Raw genomic sequence first — 24294 nt, forward strand, 5'->3', positions numbered from 1 at the left:
GACGTCAACTTGGTTTTTGTGGTGGGAAACTTTACTACATTTTGTCAATTTGGAGAAAAATTGAGAAAATAATTGGCAGATTAATCCATAATGAAAATGATTGATAGTCACATCCCTAAATTACGTGATAATTACTTAAAAAATATGAACTTGTTCCTACTGGAGTGAGAGTCATTATGTGCTGAGTGTGTTTCATGACCCTTACCTGTTTTGACCTTACATTATAATACCAAAACAAGAGCTGGATTCAGTTGAACTGTAAGTTAATGTTTTAAGTTGATTTATTGATTCCATTATTTTGATCATTTAAATGAAGGCAAGGTGCATTAGCTACAACACACAGAGAGGAAAAACAAATTCATTCAGTCATTAAAGGCCAATGGACGTTTCAAAAATCCTGTCTTTGCTGTTGTTTTGGAAAGTGTTTCTGCACAAATTTCATGTGCATGTTCTGCATAAAATTTAATGTTAAGTTACGAAATCAGAAAATTGACCTGCCTGAGATAAAAAATTGTGACTGAATTTTGCCTTTTTTGTGCCAGATGTCCATGTGAAGGCAAGGCTAAAATCCCAGGAAATAATGAGGGTTTGAACCCTTTGGAGTCCAGCTTATTTTTGTTAATTTTTTGGCCGGGTTTCTAAACATTCGTTTGTCTTTGTTTACCACACTGTCAAACTGTCCTTACCCCACATGCATAGTATCTTTTTTTTGTTTTTTTTTCAGCAAAACTCAGCTGTAAGTCGGACTTATAATTGCTTCAATTTAATAGCTGCCAGGAACCCAAATTACAAAATAAATGATACAGGCACCTATTAAAAATTACGAATAGCTCAAACTATTATTCTAGAACAGTTCAAGATTGTAAAAAATATTGTTTCACTATTTATACATAAAAACACAGCAGAAAATATAAGAGGTAAAACTATAATAGTCTATGTACATGTAAAATGATTCTTTCCCAATTCATATTTGTGCCTCTTTCACTGTTATAGCTATGTATGCCTTTAAGAAGCTGAAAATATCAATAATTCAGCATTTAAAAAAATTTCTTTTGAAAAAAATTTGTTATGATCAACATACTTGGCCTCATCACTGACAAATAGAAAGACTCCAGAGGCTAAGCAATCTTTCACTTGTGTGTTACTAGCTATAGTCACCACCAGTCAGGATTTCAACAGCACAAGCATTACTTCACTGGGTGTGGAGATTTTGCTCCAAAACAGCCCACAAGCCGGAAGACAGTTTGGCAAGCCAAAAGACCTCAGCACTTGGACAATTACCAACCTCCTGCAGGTGTTTTATGGTCATTTGGTGCAATGCAACAATAAAAATCTTACTTGCTGCCCATTCAGACCTCGTGAATTTGTTCTTCCTTTCAACATTTGAGCAAATTATTCCCTGAAGCAGCTCCACAGCACTTTTTTCTTTTCACCAAGAACCAGCCGCTGCAAACCGCAACACACAGCACCACCTCTTCTGTCGCTGCCTGCGGTCACCGTCCACCAGCCTCCCCATCTCATGATGATGATGTCATGACCCCAAGCTGACTCAGCAACAGCTCAACTAGAGCAAGAGAAAAACATTGTTAGGATGCAGGAAGAGAAGGCAAAAAAAACATGAAGAATGAACATAAATGCAGAGAAATATCGTTAAAAATATGAGAACATACGGTGGCCCATTGCATTAAGTGGTGCCCAGGTATCATAGGGCATCGTTAAGTGCGTTATAGCCCTACTGTGAGCAAATAAAATACAACAGGCTGGAACGGTACACTGTGCAGCCCGAACTAGCTTTTAATAGCTTTTATTGCCTTCGAATAAAAATGTGTTTTTTGCAGACCTGCAGAGAAGGAAACATTTAAATCCCCTAAAAAAATGAAGCTGGAAAAAAAAAAAAGGGAACAACATGGACTACGATTTATCAAGACTCCTCAGATTGTCCACTACTGTCCAAATGTATTATAATTGGATTAATAGCATGGAATATAAAATAATCTAATATAATATAACATAATGACAGAACACCCTAAAGTCCTAGTGTTGTCCCCTCACTTTTATTGCTTCAGCTTGATTTACTTACTAAAGTCTCTCTCAACATTTGTCTTTTGCTGTTCTGCCACTGAAGTCCAGATGAAAGAAGATCTGAGTTGATAAAAATGTTGATACACCTATTTAATTTGCCTTTAGTTATTCCCGTGTCCTCAAAGCAATGATGTTAAGGAGCAGGAGATTGTCAAGTTTTTTTTACTGAGTATTTCCCTCAGTTTTGCCTCTCAGGCTACACACAGGTTGCCCTACATACTTGGTAAAGGCTGCTGGGGCTGCATGCAGCCTTGACGAAATACCTGCAGACACTACTCAGGGATGTAAAAAATGCACAAACTGTGTTTTTGGTAAACAAAAATGTAATTTACAGTCACTATTTTCCTTTAAAGATGCCATCATTCCCTTCCCTCCCTTGGTCTCTGCGGAGGGGTATCTGGTGCTCTAGAGCAGACAGTAAAGTTAGCTTTTATTTCTATCACACACGACCTATGCTTCTTGTTTGCCCTATTCTGCTTTTCTTCAGCTTTTTTCCAGACTTTACAAAACTGAATGAAGAAACAAGCTAAGTCATAAGCCTTCCTTAAATCCTCCCTGCATTCCTTTCTAGTTAGAGTGACAGCAGAGTGCAGATCAGCTTATGAATTACCGGATCATATTACGAATATCAGCAAACTAGTGCTGTACTATATGCCACTGAATATATGACTTTGACACCTAAACTGCATAATGTTCCTTCTTAATCTCCATGATTTACTAAACCCAGGCCTACCAGCATGGTATATGCCTTTGTTTTTTTTTTGGTTCTGAAATTAGAATACAAACAAGTATCAAAATGTCAGTCTTAACAGACACTTCTGCACATCAGGTGTCCACCATGAAATTCCCAAAGTTTAGGAGACTTAACTTTTACTAATTATATTAAAAACACACTTCCATGCACTTACACAATTACTGCCTTTACAATCATAAATACAAGTGAAGACAAATAATAACTTGGCAAATGTAAATATGTTGTTTCGTTGCTACAACAATTGTATTTAATAAACATGTGTGTATAAATGTTAAACGTCACTGCAGCTTCCTGCTTTCCTTCCAGACTTTTTGACCTTTTTCTGGATCAGAGTGTTGAGATGACACACACACACACACACACACACACACACACACACACACACACACACACTCACACACACAACTAGGCAGCATTGGCGAAAACAAAGGAAATGTCGGACTATGATTTTGACTAAAAATACACACTAAGTCACAATCCAGAGATGATCTTCCCACTCTTATTAAACCAGAATTGTATTTCTTTTCCCTTCAACGTTTTGGTCACGAAGGCTAAACAATACGAGAAACTACATTAAGCCACAAAGGTTTAAAACGATGAATAAATAAAACAGCTAAGCACCAGCTTTTTAAAGTAATCCTCAATTATCTGCAATTCCGTTTTTTTTTTTTTCCCGTTTCTTCCAAACCACCATGTGTTATACTGTGGCATTATTCATTGTTGTATATGTTGTTTTTTTCTGTTTTTAAGGTGCATTTTTAACATCAGCAGATGAAAATTTGCCTCCTAGGAAAAAGACTAAAAATAAAATAGTGTGCATTTGCATATATTTATGTATATGTAAATATATGTGAAAAGTCAAATGTTTCAATGTTTAAAAACCTGCTACCATTCAGTCTCACTGATTAGCTGGTTCACCATCACTGTATCTGTGGCTACTCACACACTTTACCTGCTCTGAATCACAGTGAAGTTAAGTTATTAATCTAGATTTATAAAAATAAATGTATAAAACTATGAACAGCGACGATTCCTGGCCTTTAAATCACAGACAAGAAGTGAGTGTTTGGAGACCGTCCGAGTCCTCGGCACAGATACTGTACATGATTCTCTGCAGAGGAAATGGATGACATTTGCAACAGCAAAACTCAATCTGCGCTACAGATGGTGTATTGATATAAAAACAGTACACCACAGTGGGGTGGATACATTTAAGTTCTGAGTTTTTAATTTTCCTCCAAGACATGCCTCAATTTGTTTTTCATTGTCTGAACACTCAAACGTCCACTCAGCTCACTCTGACACACTGAAGCAAAAGCACTGCTCCTTATCTGAGCCAATGTGCAACTGCAATTATCTATTAAGGATTTATTTTTGCACATACAGCATCATAACAGATTAAATATTCTTTTGTTATCACTTACTTTGGAGCCTGGAACCATTTAGTCTCTGCACAAAAACTAGACTCAGTCAAATGTTACACGCCTGTCATGCCAGCTCTTTTATTTACTATTTATTGTTTTTTTTTCATGTATTTACTTTGTACTTGCTAGACTGAAAGGGCTAAACTGTGTTTAGACTGTGTTTATACTGTTATGTGTTTTTATAAATAGAGCTAAACAGGACCAGAGTCAATCAAAATTCCTGACACCAAAGCTTAAATTAACATAATTTACAATGTCAGATTGACTTAAAAGACTAATAATTAGGGTCACTTTGAATTGACCACGCTTTGTTTAGTCATGATAGACCCTGTCTGCCCAGTCTAAACAGATTAAAGCAAAGCATTTTACTTTGAGGCTTTGCCTCGCTGGTAGGAAAAAAAAAAAAAAAGGGCAAAATAGTTTTGGCCAAACAACAGACAATAGGACCTCCTCCCTAGAGCCTTGTGCATCAGTGGAAAAGATGAAAGCTGTTTGAACACATTTACACTTGAGGCTTTTAGGATATGATATTCTGGAAAGTTTACACTGACTGTAGTGTCCAACCACAAAAGTGAGATGTTTTGACTGGATGTACGTTTCCTTTTCGCGCTAATCTGATCATATAATGTCCCTCGTCATGTGAGGTGTGTACTTTATTATAACCAGTCCTTTAAATCATCTAAAGACATTACATACAAATAAGCACTGGTGACCGCATGCATGTTTTCATACTCTCCTGCAAAAGCGGCAGCATTTTAACATAATAATTTATGTCTGGTTGTGGTGACTTTCCAGCACAACACATTGAAAATCATGCCTCATAATTTGTGCTCTTTTAATGGTGGAGTGAGGGCTTGTAATCTAATACACTTTTTGTCAAATTCAGTGAATATCTCCTCACGGTCTGTTCTATGCGCGCTGAAGAAAAAAAAGAAAAAAAAAAAGGGAAACAAAGTGGCTTGGACTGAGCCATATAGAACAAATATCAACAGTCTTTCTCCAGAATCCCTTACCCCCCCTTTAATGTGTGTACACGTTGGTTTTTTGGTTTTTGTTTTTAGGAGAAAACTTTCTTCTCTTAACAGGGATAAGGTCTGAGATAATGTCTATCTGTGTCTAATACCAATCCAATAGTCTCAAGCATTTTTCAAAGTCATTTCTTGATTCCCGTGCAGAGATTTGCCTGCTTTAAAGATGCTTTCACTTATGAGAAAAACAAGGCTTTAATGGCTCAAAAAAAAAAAAAGACAAAAACTACTTGATAAGATGAAGATTATATGTGCACACAAAAAAAATGTTCATGTAGTCACAATTAAAATCCCCCAGAAATAGAGCTATCTTATGTAAATACACATGATGCACACACACATGCACACACACACACACACACACACACACACACACACACACAACTATCTTTATGAAGACAAATCTCTCCTAGGTGACAGGCTCTTCTCCTAAGGATGAATGTCTTTAGCCATCTAGAAGTACCATAGGTAGACACTGTGATTAAAGACCTTGTAAGAAGTGCAAAAAGATAAATTACAGTCTTCCATTTATAACACAGCCTCTGTCCTCACACCATTACACAGACACAGGCCAGAAGGCTAGAAATTTCTCAGCTCTGGTGACGCTTTTCATCATTCTGTTAAGAGCTGAGGAGATGAATTAGGCGGTCGCCCTTGTTAAGTTGAGTACCACTTAGTTTCAGACTCAAGATGTCACTGAGAAAGGACGTTTCTATTCCAGTCTTTGGCTTTTCCTGTGAAATTTTCTGTCAATTTCAGAACAAGTAGTACAAGACACTAGTCGACAACACTGCATCTGCGTGAAGTCAGATTTGCAGCACGTGAGGCGAAATGTTTCAGAGATAAACTCTGAAATATCACCACTGATTTTTAACAATCGAAAGCTCCCAAGGCTCAAACAACTGCAGCAACATTCGACCCGTTCCCAGAATCAGCTTCTCAGCAAAAGTAAACAACTGCAAGACTGTCTTTATACAAGACGGTGTAGAAAAAGGGGATTAAACACGCGTGCCAAGTCACTCCAGTGATCTTCTCTGTGGACAACGACACATAACTGTGACGACTAATGTACTGAACGGACAGGACCAGATTAACCAGTCTGATAGATGACTCGGTGCTTTGTCTTCCCTGCCCGATAAAGTGGATCTGCATTTAGCTCTCTCTGCGCAGTTTAACAACAGTTGAGTGCATTTGTTGAAAAGAAAGCGACAGGATGCTTTAAAAGCTTGTAACCGATTATGATTAGATATTTAACACCAACAAGGTGTCCTCTCTGACTACGCCTGCTTTTATGTAGAGGTGGATTTAATAAGAGAAATTAGTAAAAAAAAAAAAAAAAAATCACAAAGTCCTTTCATTTAATGGAAAATGTACATTTACCTGTAGCTCCTAATATATCGGGGCAAAACTCATCTACAGTGTAAGTTTTAAATGGGACAGAAATTAGGTTAGGGTAATCTTGATAAATGGTATTTATCAAGAGACAATTCCGATGAGCTCTGAATCAAAATCTGACCATAAAGTAAGTGTAGACTCTAATTTAAAGAGATTTTTTTAAAAATCTAAATTAAGTTAATATACAGTATGTATGTATAATGGTGCATTTACAACGGGAGAATGGTAAGAATGAGGAAAAATACCCATTATTTCAATTTGCGAGCAGCGACACAATATTCCAAGATCATTACCCCATTGCTACTCACATAAAAACACCAGAAAAATAACCCAGTTTAGTTTTTGTGTATTGTATTGTGTGGTTTGTTAACCAGCAGATATAAGCAATCGGTGTATAGCTCCTTTGTATTTAGCTGAATTGATTGATTTAGTGTTAATTTTGCAACCATTGTTGGGCAGCCATTTTGCCACAGCTTTGTTGACACTTCTGTAGTTGTCAGAAATTCCCGATATGTCCGACTTGTAATTACAGCTAGGGGGTGTGTAAACAATTTTTTCTTATAATTACAGTCTGAAAAAATATGACTGCTGGATTAGTATAAACAGTGCAACCCCCTCCTGCTGTACCAAATTTACTCAGATGACAAATTAGCAATGCAATGCTAACAGGAACCTTCCAGCAGCTTTTTGAGCTACCAGTAGCTTGTTTCTGGAGAAACGGCAAGAGATTCCGAATAATGTTCGTGCAACACAAACACCTATTATTTCTAACACTCCACACTCATGTTACTTTGTGCAGCCAGTAAGTGGGAATACAAATTGCATGTTGGTTAAAGATCAGGGGTTACGCCATGGGATTTCTCCACTCTGTTTATTACTGGTGAAAGGACAATAACCAGTTTGATGGATGAGTAGATGTTTTGTCTTGTCGTCTCTTTTGATAAAGTGGAAACCCGCATCAGCGTTAAGCAGGTGTAAGAGTACTTAACACCAGCTGTATGTATTGACTGGAGGTCAAAGGTGAAGGGGAGGGACTTGTGCAGTGGATAAGTCATCCTTCTGCCAATCCTCATTTTCAAATTATGTGATTCATCTAACTGCACTGAATATTACTGTTATTGTGGAAGAGCAGCTACTATATACACTCCACTGCAGATTTTTCTTATGCAACTAGAAGGGCACTCAGTAGAGCACAGGCCTCCACCAAGGCCAATGTCAAACAACATACACCAGACTTCAAAGAAAAAAAATTCAAATTCATAGTAAATAATCCAGATCTGCCCCAAAATTTAATGAGTTCTTCCCTGGCCCACGACCAGTGTACCTAATCAACTGGCACCTGAGTAAATGTTTATTATGAGTATAGGTTTGTCTTATGTGACTTTAAAACATGCAGGCAACTATTAAAATAAGCTGTTATTAAAACCCTGCAAAATGGGGGTTAATGTGCGAAATAGGAAATTTTCCATGATGTAAACCATTGAGTTCATAGGTTTTAAGTATCATTCAGTATTATTAATCATTCTTTAACACTGAAGACAATAAAGGAAGTTAAGTTGTCTCACAAGATATATTGGATGAACATCTGGATATTTTTTCACAAATGTCTATGTTGACTCTGGAGAGTGTAAAAGCAGATACAAATACGAGTTTTCATGTTTATGAAGAAGTAAAAACTGGGACATAATGCCACCCAGAAAACATATCAACATTTAAAACTGACTAACTGATCCTTTAGGATGAAATGGTGAAAAAAAAAAAAGCAAATAAAAAAAAACGGCTACAGCAGCACAGAGAAACCACAAAGAACATTTAATGCTGTCTGTTCGTCAGGACGTTTGAAAAGCAACTGTTTGCATCATGCCTGTGCTGTTTGTCTCATTTGGTTGACAAGCTTGAAGATACAAAGGGGTAGCGTCTTTTATGCTCAATTTTTGTTATTAATGTTACATAATTTCTCTGTTGTTGCCTTGTGGTTGCATTTACTTACTAACTGAAGCTCTATATTTAACATTTCTCAGGTATGAGTTTTTAAAATGAATATAATCAATCATAACTGCTCCACATGTCTACATAACACTGAGTGGAAACAAAGGTAGTGCAGCTCTGAGGGGGGAAAAATGATTTAGGTTAGAATTTTCCTATATTTCTTTTATGATTTACATTTTCATTTTCTTAAGCAGGGAAGGTTTAATTTTTTTCAGGTCTATCTTAATAAAATACTCACATGTCAATTGAAAGAGTTACCGGGTGCTGTCATAGAAGGATCATGAGAAAATGGGCCCCTTGGCACAAACAGGCAAAAGACCCCCAGTTGAACAAGGCACTTGGAAGAATAGGCACTATTACTTCCCGTGTCTTCTGCAGTTTAGGATCAAATACACCTGACAGAATTAAAAAGGCCTAAATGTACACATATATCTAAATTCTAACATTATCAGGAAACTCCAAAAATTGTGTCCAGTAATTGGAATTTCAGGTCTTTCACAAGAACTGCTCTATTTCAGTGAAAACCCTAACCTCACTTATAGCACATCAGAGAATTTCACTTTGTTTTGAATCTCCTACTCCTCCCACTTCCTTCTAAATGGTCGCACGTACATGTGGACGTACTGTATGAGTACTGTGTTAAGATAGACATGAAAAAAAAAAAACATGAACATATAATTTGGGGCGGAATAAATCTGCAGGACAACCCAAATCCCTTTAGAGTCAGAGTGAGTGATTAACTTTCTATTGGACTCTCATTTAATCTGCGCTTTCTTTTACATTTCACGGGAGAGGGAGCTCAGCTCATTTGCTGACTGGGGAGATGGATGTGGAGATAAAATGGCTGAGCCTGAGACCAGAACGAGAGAGGTGGGACATTTACCACAAATTGTGATCTGGTCGCACACACACAGCTGTCAAAACAAGTCAAGGAAAAGAGGCTCTTTTGCACAAGACTTTTAAGAGGGAAATTTAACATCTGCTGCTTTTGTGCTTGATGTTTTGTGTGTGTGTGTGTGTGTGTGTGTGTGTGTGTATAAGCTTAACTTTGGCCAAGTGGCCGGCTGTGTCAGGACTGATGGAAGATGACTGGAAACAGTCCTGCTGCACTTTCAGTTTCCACTCACACATAGATGCACGCAGGCTCTCACGCACCACACTGAAGAAAGTCTGCTAATTAAATTTCACTGTGAGACAAAAGCTTCACAGGTCTGCGATCAATTTCCTTTTTTCAATTGAAATAGTTGAAAATCACAGCACTGACCAAGCCCCAGGGACTGGTCTCTGCAGGTGCTCCGTCTCAGTAGACGCGTCCTCTAAAGCCCTTACCTACTGTATCGACTGAGTGTGGAAGGCAGGACCGTCCCCAAATGACTCCAAGCTGAAGCGGCAACTCATTTGATTGCAAAAAATGAAACTACCTTCCCTGAACCCAATTATCAAATTATTATTCATTGAGATTTTATAACTAGAACACACAAAAGGAACGATTTCACCAAACTGCACCCCTGTGCGCACACACACAATGCTGCGACATTGTGGATTTGTACAAGAAAGTTTTAGAGACACTTTCAAACATACTCTCCAAACCAATTCATTACTCACAAGCGGTCATGTTGTGAGTGAATTTTTCCTTCTTTAGGTCTTTAGGTAGTATCAGGACGTGTGTCCACAGGTCACTTACTGGAGGCATTGTCTGTCTCCGGCTGTCTGCTAGAATTCAGCTGGCTCATTCCCCAATTGCAGCTGCCTTAGCAACCAAGGTCATGGGACAGACCTTACGCATGTAGTAGAGGATATAATAAAGTAGGACGCCATAACAAACAGCCTGTGTCTCAGTGTCGCCTTGTCAGTTAATTACAGAGGTATTGGTATATACAACGTGATTTAGGTAAAATGTGGTTTAATGTTTAGGATAAAGTATCCAATAGAATCCTCACACATGCATGGATGCGGTGCAGTCCCATGAAAAACACCCTTATTACCTTTGCCAAGGAGTTTATGTTTTCAGCCGTGTCAGTTTGCTTATTTGTGAGCAGAATTATGCAAGAACTACTGAGCCTGATTTGCACCGCACTTGGTGGAGGGATGGGTCATGGGCGGGGGAAGAACCAATTAAATTTTGGGGCAGATCCAGATAATTTACTATGAATTTGAATTTTTTTTTTCTCTGAAGTCCGGTGTATGTTGTTTGACATTGGCCTTGGCGGAGGTCTGCGCTCTACTGAGCAGGTTAGAGGGTTTTGCATAGCATGACATTGTTAGAGGGTTAAATGTGTCATCGATCGAGCTTTAATAAATGCATCTGCTTAATACATCTGTGTTAAAACTGTAAATCCTTTTTTATATATAGCATTAACTTTGTTGGTGCTACTTTATAAATAGTATCATGCAGACAAAACATCCTTGTGCATGTGTATGATTTTAAACCTCTGTTTGTGGTTAACCTCTAAATTTAACTAATTAACAAAGTGTACCATGTTTTGTAATGTGTAGAAAAAACAAAGGCAATCAGGGGAGACTCCAGGAAGCTTCTGCTCCCAGCCAAGAAAAGTCAGACACATAACGCCCCATAAAACAGCAGGATGTCATTTTTACTCTTCAGCTTTTGTACGGATTGTACGGCTTTTCAGTCCTTGCGCTAAGCTAAGCTAACCAGCTGCTGACTCCAGCTTCATAATTACTGTACAGATGTGAAAGTGGCATCAATGCTCTAATCTAACTCTTCCCCAAAATGTCACACTAATCCTTTAATTACAAATCCTTAGCACCGCGTCAAGCAGAGGCGTCTCCTTACAGCTTTCAATAGCCTGTACGATAAATAATAATCTCCCCATTCTGTCAAACTGCAAAGGCGGCTTCTTGATTTTATAGATACAACTCACATCTGACACTGGGGAGCTTCATATGCATCATGCAAAAAAATCCTCATTGTAGATGATCGGGATTTTACTTTGGTAAGAATTTGAAATATCATCATTTATTTTCTCTGTGGTTTAAACTTGTAACCATCTAAAACCACCCCTCACTGGTAGAGAAACATTTTGTAAGTCACTGTGCTGACAATAGCCTTTTAATAAGGCACATTGCATAAACTCAAAAGTACATAACGGTCAAGATAAACAGAAGAGCTTTTGTAGAAGCCTGAGTTTTCAAAGGGAAGAAATCTTACATCTGACTGCAGTAACTGATCACATTCAGTGGCTTTGTTGACATGCCTGCAGTAGCACCACGCTTGTCAACAGGCGGAGGGAGCCAAACGTGAAATTAAAATGTACCAGAGAGCCTCTTACGTTTGACATGTTGATCTTGCAAGTGTTCTGACAAACTGACAGAAAACAAGGGCCACTGAAATAATTCACATGAGCCACTTGACTCACGCTTAAATAACTGTGGTAAAGGTGTAAACATGTCGTGACTGGTCTTTATTAAACACAGTCAAATCAGAGTACTCCAGATAGGTTACTGATAACACTGAACTCCAGCTGAGGGAATAATCACAGTCATACAATCAGTGTGAGGGGTTTTTTTTGTTTTTTTTTTAAGAGTCCTGCAACCACATTTTTTCACCTTTATTTCTACAAATAGGCCTACTGTGCATCTGACATTACTCACACTGACCACTATAAATATGTAACCTAGATAAAAGTCACACTTTTACTTGCTTGTTGCTGTGTCACTCCAGGAAAGAGGAGAGGAGATGATTTTGTTTTTACTCTATATACCGTATGTTCATATTTTGCAGACTGATTATAACAGGCCTCTATATTTGAGAACATTTGTAGGGCATTCACAAACTTAAAATAGCTCACAGGTGCTGGTGTGCTACATGTAGCTTCCTCCGTGTCACTGAGTGTCACGTGACTTGTAAAATGGCAACATAGTTTTCTCTCTGTGTTTTACCCCCTCAAATAAAAGCCAAAATAAACCACTACATGTTTTCTTTTTTCCCCCATTCCGGCCACAGGTACCTAAGATAGTTCTTGATCCTGTGATAAATGCCTCACTCCACAAGACAAATTATTGCTGCATTAGAGAGGGAAACAATCACGGAAACTGAGCGAGTATCACTACATTATTATCATATTAATTAGTGACACTATTTCAAAATATCCGGATCAGACGTCAATTATCTGATCTCAAGGCAGCCATCAAACCAGATAACTCAATTTCACAACAGATAAACACAATAAAGTCTAAAGCTGGATAGGCACTGTATTGATTAGGCTCGGTCTTAACCACGAAGCTGTCACCCCCCGAGAAATTTTAGAATTGTTCTGAATTTGTGCCACATCGGTTGTCTTTAAACGTGCGGTTTGAGGGGGATCGCCACACCTTCATGACTGACTGACTGATCAACAATCGGATATTTTGTTGGCCATCTTGCAGCTCAAGTAGTTCCCCAGGCTGATTCCCCACATGGCTGCTGTCAGAAGAGTCCCTACAAACTGTAATGAGCTTGTATAAATGCTCTTGCCATGGTATTTTACGCGTTTACATGTTTTTACATGGCTAATTATAGTCTCGACTGAGACATAAAACTGAACTTCAATGCAGAACAGACAGATCATAATGTCGGCATCTTCCAGTCATCTGCAGCTCCATATTTTTCCCAATTTTTCCTTCACTTTATGTTCATAGTCGGTTGCACAACTGCCTCTCTCTCTTTTTGTCGTCAGGCGTCTTTTTTGAGTATACTTCATTGGAATTGTCAAAGGTAATCCATGCTTACATTCAGTGCGGCCAGTCAATTGATCCATAGATTGTGAGCATTAAAGTCAAAGGTTCTGGCCGTGCAGAAAGGCCAATTAAAACGAGTAGTGCAAGCTAAAATAACGTACAACATTTTAAAAAAAATGCGCAGAGGCTTCACTCTACTCTAACTCTGCTTTTATTTCATTTCTCACCATGTAAAATACAATGTCATCTGTAGGGTGCTACATAAATTCAATTTGATTTAAACTAATGTGATTAGCTTGAACTAATCCAATTTTTTCCTCTAAAGGTTTGCATGCATTACAGCTTTCATATTACACACGCAGTGCTGTAAGGATTGAGTCTTTTTGTTTGGTTTGATGAATGCAGATTTGTGACCGGGAGATAATCAGTTCAAATCTCAGATCTGTCGATAAAACTTGAGCAGGAACAATGGCTCGTGCTGTGATTCAATTGGGTGGTCTTGAGCAAGACACACAGGCCCTCTGTTGTTCAGTGCAGTTTTTATGCAGGGTTTTGCTGAAAAAGAACATTCATGGGCAACTGCTAGGGAAAAAACTATTTGGTTAGGGTTTGGTGTCTTGCTCAAAGGCACACAGACAGGGAAATGCACACTGCATTTCCTACAGAACAGGCTGCTGTCGGAGAAATGACATCAGTGTGGGTTGAGCAAATCTTATTCAGAGCCTGGAATGAGCAGACGACAGCAGAAATAGGGTAATTTAAGGTAGGCTTGTAAACCACATTTACTGCAGCTCAGGGGCTTCTCATGTTTTAAATGTTTAGGAACCTTTGCACAGGCCTTCATTACTACCACTAACATCAACCCATACATATATAACTCCATCTGGCATTATCTCACATTAAACAGCTGCTACACAAACAGGAATAGTCACGATTGTATCAGAGAAACATGTTTGATATTATCAACAAGCACTGATCAGACTGCCAGCGAGTACAGTAGTTTATAAATGTGTAAACTCCTACAAGATGAGCTTTGCTGAGGTGGTTTCCCCACCGCTTGTCAGGATGGGTGAATGTGGTGGAAACCGACCTGATAATCCTGCGGTGGAACTGTTTCTCAATCCTGCGCCTTAGCCCTGCAAAAGAGAAAAAAAAAAATCCCCGTTTTAAAAAAGTCATTTCGCCAAGATTTGAGTCCCAAAAACACATCTGTCAAAACATGCAGATAAACTGTATGTGGAGAATCTCAGTCATCCATATATCATATACTCTACATAAGTGCTAAGTCAAAAGCAACTGGTAATGTCACTACAAGTGCAACCAGCTGTCTGGAAGCTGCACTGGAATGTTTTTAGCTTCTAGTTTTTCTATCCTAACAACTGATTAAAAGCCATTTCTTCCCTTCACCTGGTGTCACGGATGCAAATCAGTCTCTGATTTGGTGGCAGAATGAGAGCATCTGACTTATGAACAGTGACTACAAACTGTGCAGATTCAAGGCTGAAAAATCTGCGTGCACAAAAGCATAACATGTGCAAAGTTTTTGTACCCAATTCATGAATCCCTGCGTAAGTGTTAAACCTCTCTGCAAGTGAACAAGCCTAATACCTACCACTAAAGTTATCAATAAATCAATGACGACACTCCAGTTTAATCGTGGCAAAAACCGGGTTTGTTTTTGTCCTTAGTCTAGCATCGGTTATGTGCTGTCACTACACCGAAGCATCCACTGTACAATACACACAAGTATACACTGTCAATCATAATATCTGTTATGAAAAAACGTTTGATCTATTCTAAGTTACTTTTACATCGGAATTGCTGCATGATTTGAGTTATAACATTTACTGGTAGAAATGAGGATGTAAACACATTTTTGAAATATATTGACCGCTTGCTGAGACTCTCTTGGGACCTGTACTATCTGCCAAAATTAAGGCTCGAAATAAAATGTTGGCCAAATTCTCTGTTTGATGTTATCATTTTCTTTAGTGCAAAAAAGATATCACCCTCCTTTCAGTTGACTCATAAATGTCTCTGTAGTAATGATGCAAAGTTCGTGCGGAGGTTCACACACACACACACACACACACTCAGCACAACCTTATTGAGAAATACCCGTTTCTGTGTGGAAATAGCTGCATGCACTCTTCTTTTACGTACACACCGGTTATATATCTGAGAACCACTGCTAAACTGCATCTGCAGCTTGAAAACGAAAATTCTCTCACAGAAAAATGAATTGACCTTGTTTCCACTGCTGCACAAAATGTTCTTTTTCTGAGATACCAGGGTGCCCTCATCGGAGAAATCAATTTTCTCTCATTTGTTAACCACTGAAAGATGTTGGATGACTACACCTTGTTTCATAATTAAATGAAACATACATGCCAGATACGTATACGTTTTCTACAGCATCATTATGTCAAAATATCAACAAACACATCTGGACCAGCACTTCTTGACTTATGGCATAACTTTCTTTGAAAACTGTGAACAGGTGTTCTAGATATTTTTCCAACTACCGGGACTGAAAAACATGCCCTGATAACAAACACACCCTCGGCAGAGGTAAAACTCAATGCTGTTATATTTGTCAAATTTTGTAAACAATACACAGTGCATTCAGAAAGTGTTCAGACCCCTTCACTTTTTTCTCATTTTGCTGTGTTGCAGCATTACGCTTAGATCGCTTAAATTCGTTTTTTTCCCCTCATCAATTTACACTTAGTACCCCATAATGACGAAGACAAAACAGACGTTTTGACAGTTTTAGAAATTTAGTAAAAAGGAAAAACTGAAATATCACATTGACATAAATATTCAGACCCTTTGCTATGAGACTTAGCTCAGGTGCCTCCCATTTCTCTTGATCGTCTCGGAGATGTTTCTACACTTTGGCAGGAGTCCAGCTGTGGTAAATTCGATTTATTGGACATGATTTGACACATCTGTCTATGTAAAAGGTCTCTCAGCTGAATGAATGCATATCAGAGCAAAAACGGAGCCATGAGATCGAAGTAACCTCCTGCGGAGCTCAGGGACCGGATTGTGGCAAGGCAGAGATCTGGAGAGGGCTACAACAAAAAAAACACAAAAAATCCACTGCTGTGGAAGAAGTTTGGAACAATCAGGACTCTTCCTAGAACTGGTAGTCCGGCCCAACTTAGCAGTAGTGGGAAAAGGGCCTTGGTAAGAGAGTTGACCAAGAACCTGATGTTCACTCTGACTGAGCTCCAGAGGTGCTATGTGGATAATGGAGAAACTTCACTGCAGCACTCCACCGATCTGGGCTCATAGGCAGGGTGGCCAGATGGGAGCCTCTCCTCTGGGAAAGACACATGAAAGCCTGCTCAGAGTTTGCAAAAAAAAGCTCTGGTCTGATTAAACCAGCATTGAACAGTTTGGCCCCAATCATCACCGCTCATCATGTGCCCAATACTATCCCAGCAGTGAAGCATGGTGGTGGCACTATCATGCTGTGGGGGTGTTTTCCAGAGGCAGGGACAGGGAGACTGATCAGGGCCGAGGGGAAAGCTGAACAAACAGCAGAGTACAGAGATGTCCAACCTGAGAGGATCTGCAGAGAAGAATGGCAGAAAATCCTCAAATCCAGGTGTCCAAGGCTTGTTGCATTGACTACCCAGTCTACCCAGGAAGACTAGAGGCTGTAGTCATGCTTTGTCATTATGGGGTATTGAGTGAAGACTGATGAGGGAAGAAATGAATTTAAACGATTTCAGCATAAGGCTGCAAAATAACAAAATGAGAAAAAAGTGAAGGTTTCTGAACACTTTCTGAATGCACTGTACATTTTCACAAAATTCCAACTTGTAGTCCACGAAGAGAAAAAAAAAAAAGTTCAATCCCCTAACTTTTCAAGGTCTTGGGAACCATGTTTTGCGTGTCAGAGTCTTGTGATTTTTTTTGTGTGATGTTTCTCACGATAAAGCTCACTCAGTGTACACATGTGTTAGTGTATTATTTGACACATTGAAGGCATGTCTGAAAAGCCATCCCACACAGCAGCCAGATGCAAATAGGCCTTTGTGTGGGCAGCGCTTTGACTAAACCTGAAGCCTGTTTACGCATGTGTGCGTCTGTGTGTGTGTGTGTGGTAGACAGAGAGAGAATGTGAAAGAAAATCTGATGTGGGTGGTCAACTTTTAATCAGGCTTCATCTCTTATCTTTCATTTTCAATGGATGTGTATTTAAATTCATTTCTGTGTTATTTATATCCTTTTGTAACTTTTCCGCTTTTGTCTCCAGCTTGAATTTTGTGCTGCCGCGGTGACACAATTTTCCCTCAAGGATTCATAATAAAAGTAAAGTATCGCTCTCGACTCACTCTGATGATCCGGAAAACTGCATTACAGTTAAAACAAACAAAAACAAAGAAACAAAGAAACAAAGAAACAAACTCGTGTCACCTTGATCATCATTTGTGACGAAAACCACAAATTCTCTACTACCACAATTCCTCATTTAGATTCACTATACTTTATTGTGTTTAATGCCATTTTCTACATGACATTAACAGAATATTCTCTAGATAATCAACAAATGTAGAATATAACTAGTCGAAAGGTGTTTCCACGGCCCACTGTCTCCCTTTCTGTTAAATTCTCTTAGAAGTTTGTGTCTTTTGGAAACTTAGGTATGAAACTAGGCTTGAATTTCAAGTTTTCTTCTTTTTTTTTTTTTTCCTTTTGTGTCTCCTGCTTCCTCTCTCTCCCAGTGTTTTTTCTTCCCACGCTTCTTCTCATGCTGTTGCAGTCAGTCAAGTAAAGAAAACATAACTCTGCCTGGGGGTCACTGTCTGCATCAGCACACATTGTGCATCATAGCCATTCTAATGAGTAACCTAACCTAAACTTGGATTTTCCTACATAACCTTCCAATGTAATCCTCGCAAACCTGAGTTCTCGCATTGTTGTATTTGTTTGAGAGGAAAAATACAACCAGAGTCACATTTTAGAGGCAGACACAGTAAATCTTAGCTCATATAAAGGCTTTGGTCATGATGGTAGCAGAGAAGAACAGTCAAACCGTCGTGAACACCAAGTTGTCCAACATCTTGTCAACTGACAAATGCCTCAAACAGATAGAAAGTTTAGGATCAGGTATTGTAAATGCTGAAATGTAAATCTTAGTCTACAGAAGTGGAATTAGAGTCATTTTAAAGGACTTATTTTTCCCATTTCTTGTTCTTCCTTTTTACCATTTCCAATGTGTATGGGGGAGGGTGGGGGGGGTGTAATTCCCGTAATAAAGACTTATAAACGGAATAGTGTCCTTCTGTGTTTTATTGACTTATAAGTGGGCACACGATCATCAACAGACTATGAGGCTGTCTGCACGCTGAGGTGCTTCTCACACGGATTAGTCATACCTTGCGGTGTGGCTGCCTGGGCATGGGCAACTGTAACTCATCTTTCATCAAAGAGTCTGTAGCTAAATTTTGATATATAGAGTATCGTCCTTTCCGATTAAGCAATTAACAGATTAAATTAATAGTTTTAATTATGCAGTGTCTGCTTAGGGGAGTATACTGTGGTGATATACTAAGACATTAATCAAAGGTTAAGGCTATGTAGAAGTTATGGTCGTATTTATATTATCATAAAGAGTGCGTTCTAGACCTGCTCTACATGAAAAGTGCCCTGAGATAGCCTCTGTCATGATTTGGCACTATAGAAATGAAATTGAATTGAACTGAATTTCTATTGGGCAAAGATCAAACAGGTAAAGGCAATAATTTTCTGTATTTTACCACTGCATGTACATTTTCACACCTCACACTCTATCATTGATTTACTCATTGTACCAGTTACTGTTATTATTATTATTATTATTATTAAATTTTCTCTCTCCTATTGATATGTGTCTGTGTCTCCTTTCTCTTTACAGTGGTTTTAAGTTGTTTTTTTTAATCATTTTGATCTCTCTTTCCTATGGAATACCGCTCTGACTGCAGGATAAAAGTATGAAAAATTACATTAAAAAGTTTCCTCTTATTACTACTACTTGTGTTGTTGTTACGTTTCATTAAGCCATGATAACAACAGGAGAAAATAATTACTAATACAGCATTCATATTATGACTACTATGACTGCGGTTGTTACCACTATACCCCAACGTCGAATTGTACTATTTCTTCATGTAGGGCAGTACACACTTAGTCACACTGCAACAAAAGACATGCTAAAACAAAAACAACATAAAATTGCAAATACACTCAGGTGATGTTTTAATAGCCTTAAGTCTTCAGACTAATGGGGATACACACAATAAAACTGAACAATATACAATATAACCAGTGTTCATCAAGTTACTTGAGAAATGTAATCAATCATTGTAAAAGTAATTGCATTACTTTACTAATGACTTAAGAGAAAAAAATTAGTTACTCATTATTTTACTTTTGTTATTCACTGCAGCTATGTCAAATGTGCCTTCAAACAACCCCAAAGCCTCCCACCACAGCTTGCATCTTCTCCATTTAACACAGGTAGAAATACAAAATGTGACACTGTGGCTTAACAAGAACCTAGCTTTCTTTTCGTAGGTCCTCACAGGCCCAATTCGTACCTGGCATTACCATGCATTTTGGGTAATCTGATCACGAGTGGACAGCTCTAACCATGGTGTGAATTCAACCAAGACGCATTGAGGGCGCATTGAGATCCGATCGTCCAGACCACATTCGGAGGGAGTCTGGGCTGCATATGGCCACATTCCTTTAAGACTGTGTAAGCAAATGTGTCCTGGGCCAAACTGAAGGACTGGCTACTCAACTAACATCCTCTGCGTAAGCGGAAATACATACTCATTTTGGTTCTCAAATTACGTAAACTGGCTTTGTCCACGACCTCTGAAGATGTCAAAAAGCCCTTAGACATATATGAGTTCGTTAAACAGCTTGGCCGATTTGGTTTGTCTGTCAAGGGACCACTTTTGATTGGATCACCCAAGATGCATGTTAATGCTAGGTATGAACACAGCCACAGTGATCCATACCATGGATAATAAGAGAGCTGGATAGGGCGCATCCACTCAGCCTTGCGGCTAATCTGTCCAGTGGCCACTTATGGTTCTGTAGTAAAAATATCCCCTGCAGCACAAAAAGCAGTTTCCACATCGACAACCACTATAAAAGAGATGTCCTTATAACCTTTGACAGGACACCTGGAAGTGCAGACAAGGCCAATTATTACTCTTTGTGGTATGAATTTTTAAACCATGAAGGTTTTATATTTGTAAACCATTTTCAGAGCCTTTAATGCACATGTGCATTGGGCCTCACAACATGGAAGCAAGATAGCTCTTTTTCCTTATGCGCTGGTTGAGCACTTTTGATTCAAGTGATTTGATGCCATCTTTGAATGTGGTATTCAGGTCCTACAATACACCCATGGCTCACACACCCTCTTACCCAATGATGTATGTATATATAGGCTTACCAGTGGCTAAAGTTAGCACACCAGCTAAGGACGCACGACATGTACTGTAAATATGACAACTTCTGAGTTACCGGGAATCTCTTTGGGTAAAACTTAGCTACTCCAAACTTCTAGCTCCTGCACCGAGTAATAAAACCTGGGACCAGTAAATTCTGGCGTCGCAAACCCATTATCCTGAAGCTTTACTGTAAATCTATATTGTAAATGAACCTGATCTGTGGGTGTTCATTAGGAAACTATGTGAGGTGATCAATAGTTCATCAAAGTCTTTTCACAGACCTTTCAAACTTTGGGAATTTTGGAAATCTGACAGTTACTTCCATCTTGTAGAACCTGTTTCACACATAAACGCACAAGTCTGTCAATAGGGGCAAGTAATCTGTTTAATATGACTCACACCAAATGGAACCATAAAGCTGCATTACTGTATTTATTGTTATTCCAGCTGTCAATTAACTGACTAATGAACCAGTGAGGAGTGTTGTTAAACTGGATTGTATTATACCGTCCGGTTATTTTATCCAACCGGGCTTTAGTGCATGGAAACATCTTATTATATAATGCAGTCCAATACAAAAACAACACAAACCACAGCATCGCAAAAGACCACACAGATGAGTCAACCTCTCTGACAAAAGTTACAAAACAAACTGAGCATAAAAGCTTCACACGGGAGAAATATATCACAGACATATAATGAATTAACAAAGTACAGGCTTTCCCATCGTTGTGTCAGTGCCATTTTGTGTCAATAAGAGCTCCCCTTCTATGATGCTATATGACTATATAATGTGTCAAAATTAACAAGAGCATTACCCCAAACTAGACACACACAGTTTGAAAATGACACAAAATTCACAAGTTGTACTAGTAATAAAACTATACATTAAATAAGCTAAAGGTTCAATTATGTACCCTCAGAAAGTCTCTTCCATTGTCATTTTCAGAAGTCAGCATGACTCAGCTATACTGCACATGAAGCCCGTGCCAGAGGGTGATTAACTTAGCATAGAGAGAGGAAGCAAGGGGAGACAGCTGGCATGGCTCTTTCCATAGGTAAATTATACAAAATAGTCCTGCACATAACCCACCAAAAAAACCCAAATCTTGATGTTTCTACGCTTTGGTTTTTAAGTGGAATAAACAAACAAGATATAACATGTTAATTGGTGAGGTTTAGATAGGTGGACTTTGCACAGAGTCACAACATTTAAATAAAGTGCTCAGATGTTACAAGTACTAATGACACAATGATACAAGCAAATGCTGCGCATAACGACTTTTTCTTAAAAAATGTAAACAGCATGTAATATTGCAGCTAGTCAACGTGATTTTACCAACTTTATTTACAGTGATTGTTATAATACAATAATGTATCATATTTTATAAGATGATCCTGTGTTTTGTATGACTGTGTTAATCTGCAAAGTAACTAGCTCTCAAATAAATGTACTGAAGTAAAAATGACAAATATGGTATTTCATTAAATGTACTGTGTTACTTTCCACCTCTGGGATGTTTTTTCATGAGAAATGTCATGTCATGTGTTCACCTTGTGTTACAAAACAAATTTCACAGAAATTTGACATCAGTAATTCTAATGCAATCCAATACAAAACAGTGATGGGGGGAAGAAAAGATTTTGCTAATCATCACTTCTTGATTTACAAAATGTCATAGCTTGATGTTTCTGCTATTACGGCATGCATTTTTCGTGCGAAAAGAGATAAGTCAGCGAGAGAAGAAAATGAAATTACAGAGCTCAACTCGTGTAGCATTTGTATTATCAGTGGACCTCTTTCGTCATCATTTCTGCGGGATTTTCAGCTTTTCAAATTAAAGACGTGACTCATTTGCACAACGGTGACAGACATCCACAGTGGCTGTCTCTGCATAACTACCTTATACATACAGTTATTTCTGGTTTGGCCCGGTTTAATAATATTTGAGAAAAAGTCTGTGGCTTCATTGCATTTAGGAAAATTCAAGTTAAAACTACCAGTCACAGACAATCGGAGGCACCGACCACTGTATCCTACACAAAATAAAATGAGATGCTGCACTGAAAAGTAACACAGATGTGTGTTGTTCCAAAGAAGACACATCCTTTTCAACAGTAAACTGAGGCTGTGAGTGAGCAGAGGCCTCCAGTAAAAATAGCATGTTGGCTGGTAAACAAAGCGGCTTCAAAAAGGAAGTGAGAGGTTTAATATCAGTGAGTTGCTGAGGCAGCGAAGCACAGGGAAAATCCAGTCAATGCGTTTCAATTCTCAGTACATGGCCTCCTGTAGCATATTTACATTTAGCTGAGGTTCCTACACGGGTCACTGGAAATGTCTACAGTAGCTGTCATTACTAGAACAAAAGCATTTCATGGAGACAAAAGCAAGCAATGGTGAGCCACTGTGACTAGGTCCATTATGTGACTAATATTCCTGGCAAACTTAACCTTGTTGCAAATGAAAATCACATACAAGTCAAAGCATAGACTCTTATCTATATACTGCTAATGTCTCTCTTTGCACCTTGATTAGTCAATGGCTGTAGATGTGCTGTCAATATTATTATCCTCACTAAACTTTGGACTTGCACACAGTAATGTTAACAGCACTGAACTGAGAAATTGAAATGGAACGGGGTCAAAGACAAAATATTGAGTACTCCACATTAACAACAAAATATTCCCTCTAGAACGACACATACCGTAGAAGCATTTTTTGATCTGACGCCCTACTCGGCAGGAAAATGTAATTTGTCTGAGCCTTTCAAAACTGTTACAACTCACAGTCGAAAAAGAAATCGGTTTTACGAAGAGACAACGCTGTGGTTAAGGGTTAGTTAGGTCTAGGCACAAAAAACAAGATCATGGTTTGGGTTAAAATCAGTACTTAGTTAAGGTTACAGAAACATCTTTATTTAGGTTAAAATGACTACTTCGTTAAGGTTAGGGGATCTTTGTCGTCATGGTTAGAATAGCACACACGCAGTTAATGTTAGGGAACAATCATGGTCATGGTTTAAAAAACAAAACAAAAACAAACCAAAAAAAAAAAAAAAAACTGGTACTGGTTTTCAGTATCTCTCACGTGATAATACATCCAGATATTTTAACTTAACGGTACTCGAGATTTACTGCGGGATTGCACTTCCGTAAGATCCAGGGACTTGCGAGAATTGCTAAAAATTCAATCAACAAAGGCTAAGATATGTTAGCTTTAGCCCCTACTTTGGTCAAGCTAAAAAAACATTTCCCACGCTGCAACTCAACACGGAATTTTTCGCTAGACCCTTCCTGCCTGCCAAAATTTCCACATGTTCCACTCTCCCTGTTGATTTTTAACGTAGGCTTTAAGAATTTGTAGTCTCCATCTCTTGGGTTATTTTCTAAGACTTATTTTCTAAGTTGCTCCAGAGCCACATGAGAACATTATACAACTGTGTAGTACTCCTAATGACCTAATGAATTAGTGAACAATG

At 38.5% G+C, this 24294-nt stretch overlaps 1 long non-coding RNA gene across 1 annotated transcript in view; it reads right to left on the bottom strand.

Annotated features, from left to right (window-relative positions):
• Positions 1-263: 263 nt before the first annotated feature.
• LOC120796418 overlaps positions 264-24294 on the bottom strand; it is a 92908-nt gene continuing 68877 nt past the window's right edge. Inside the window, exons 3-4 of the long non-coding RNA XR_005708381.1 lie at positions 14443-14488; positions 264-1564 (exon numbers count right to left, since the gene is read on the bottom strand). This is a non-coding gene — a long non-coding RNA (uncharacterized LOC120796418). The remainder of the gene's footprint in view (positions 1565-14442; positions 14489-24294) is intronic.

This window comes from Xiphias gladius, chromosome 11 (assembly GCF_016859285.1).
Source record: "Xiphias gladius isolate SHS-SW01 ecotype Sanya breed wild chromosome 11, ASM1685928v1, whole genome shotgun sequence".
In the NCBI taxonomy this organism is placed as follows: domain Eukaryota; kingdom Metazoa; phylum Chordata; class Actinopteri; order Istiophoriformes; family Xiphiidae; genus Xiphias; species Xiphias gladius.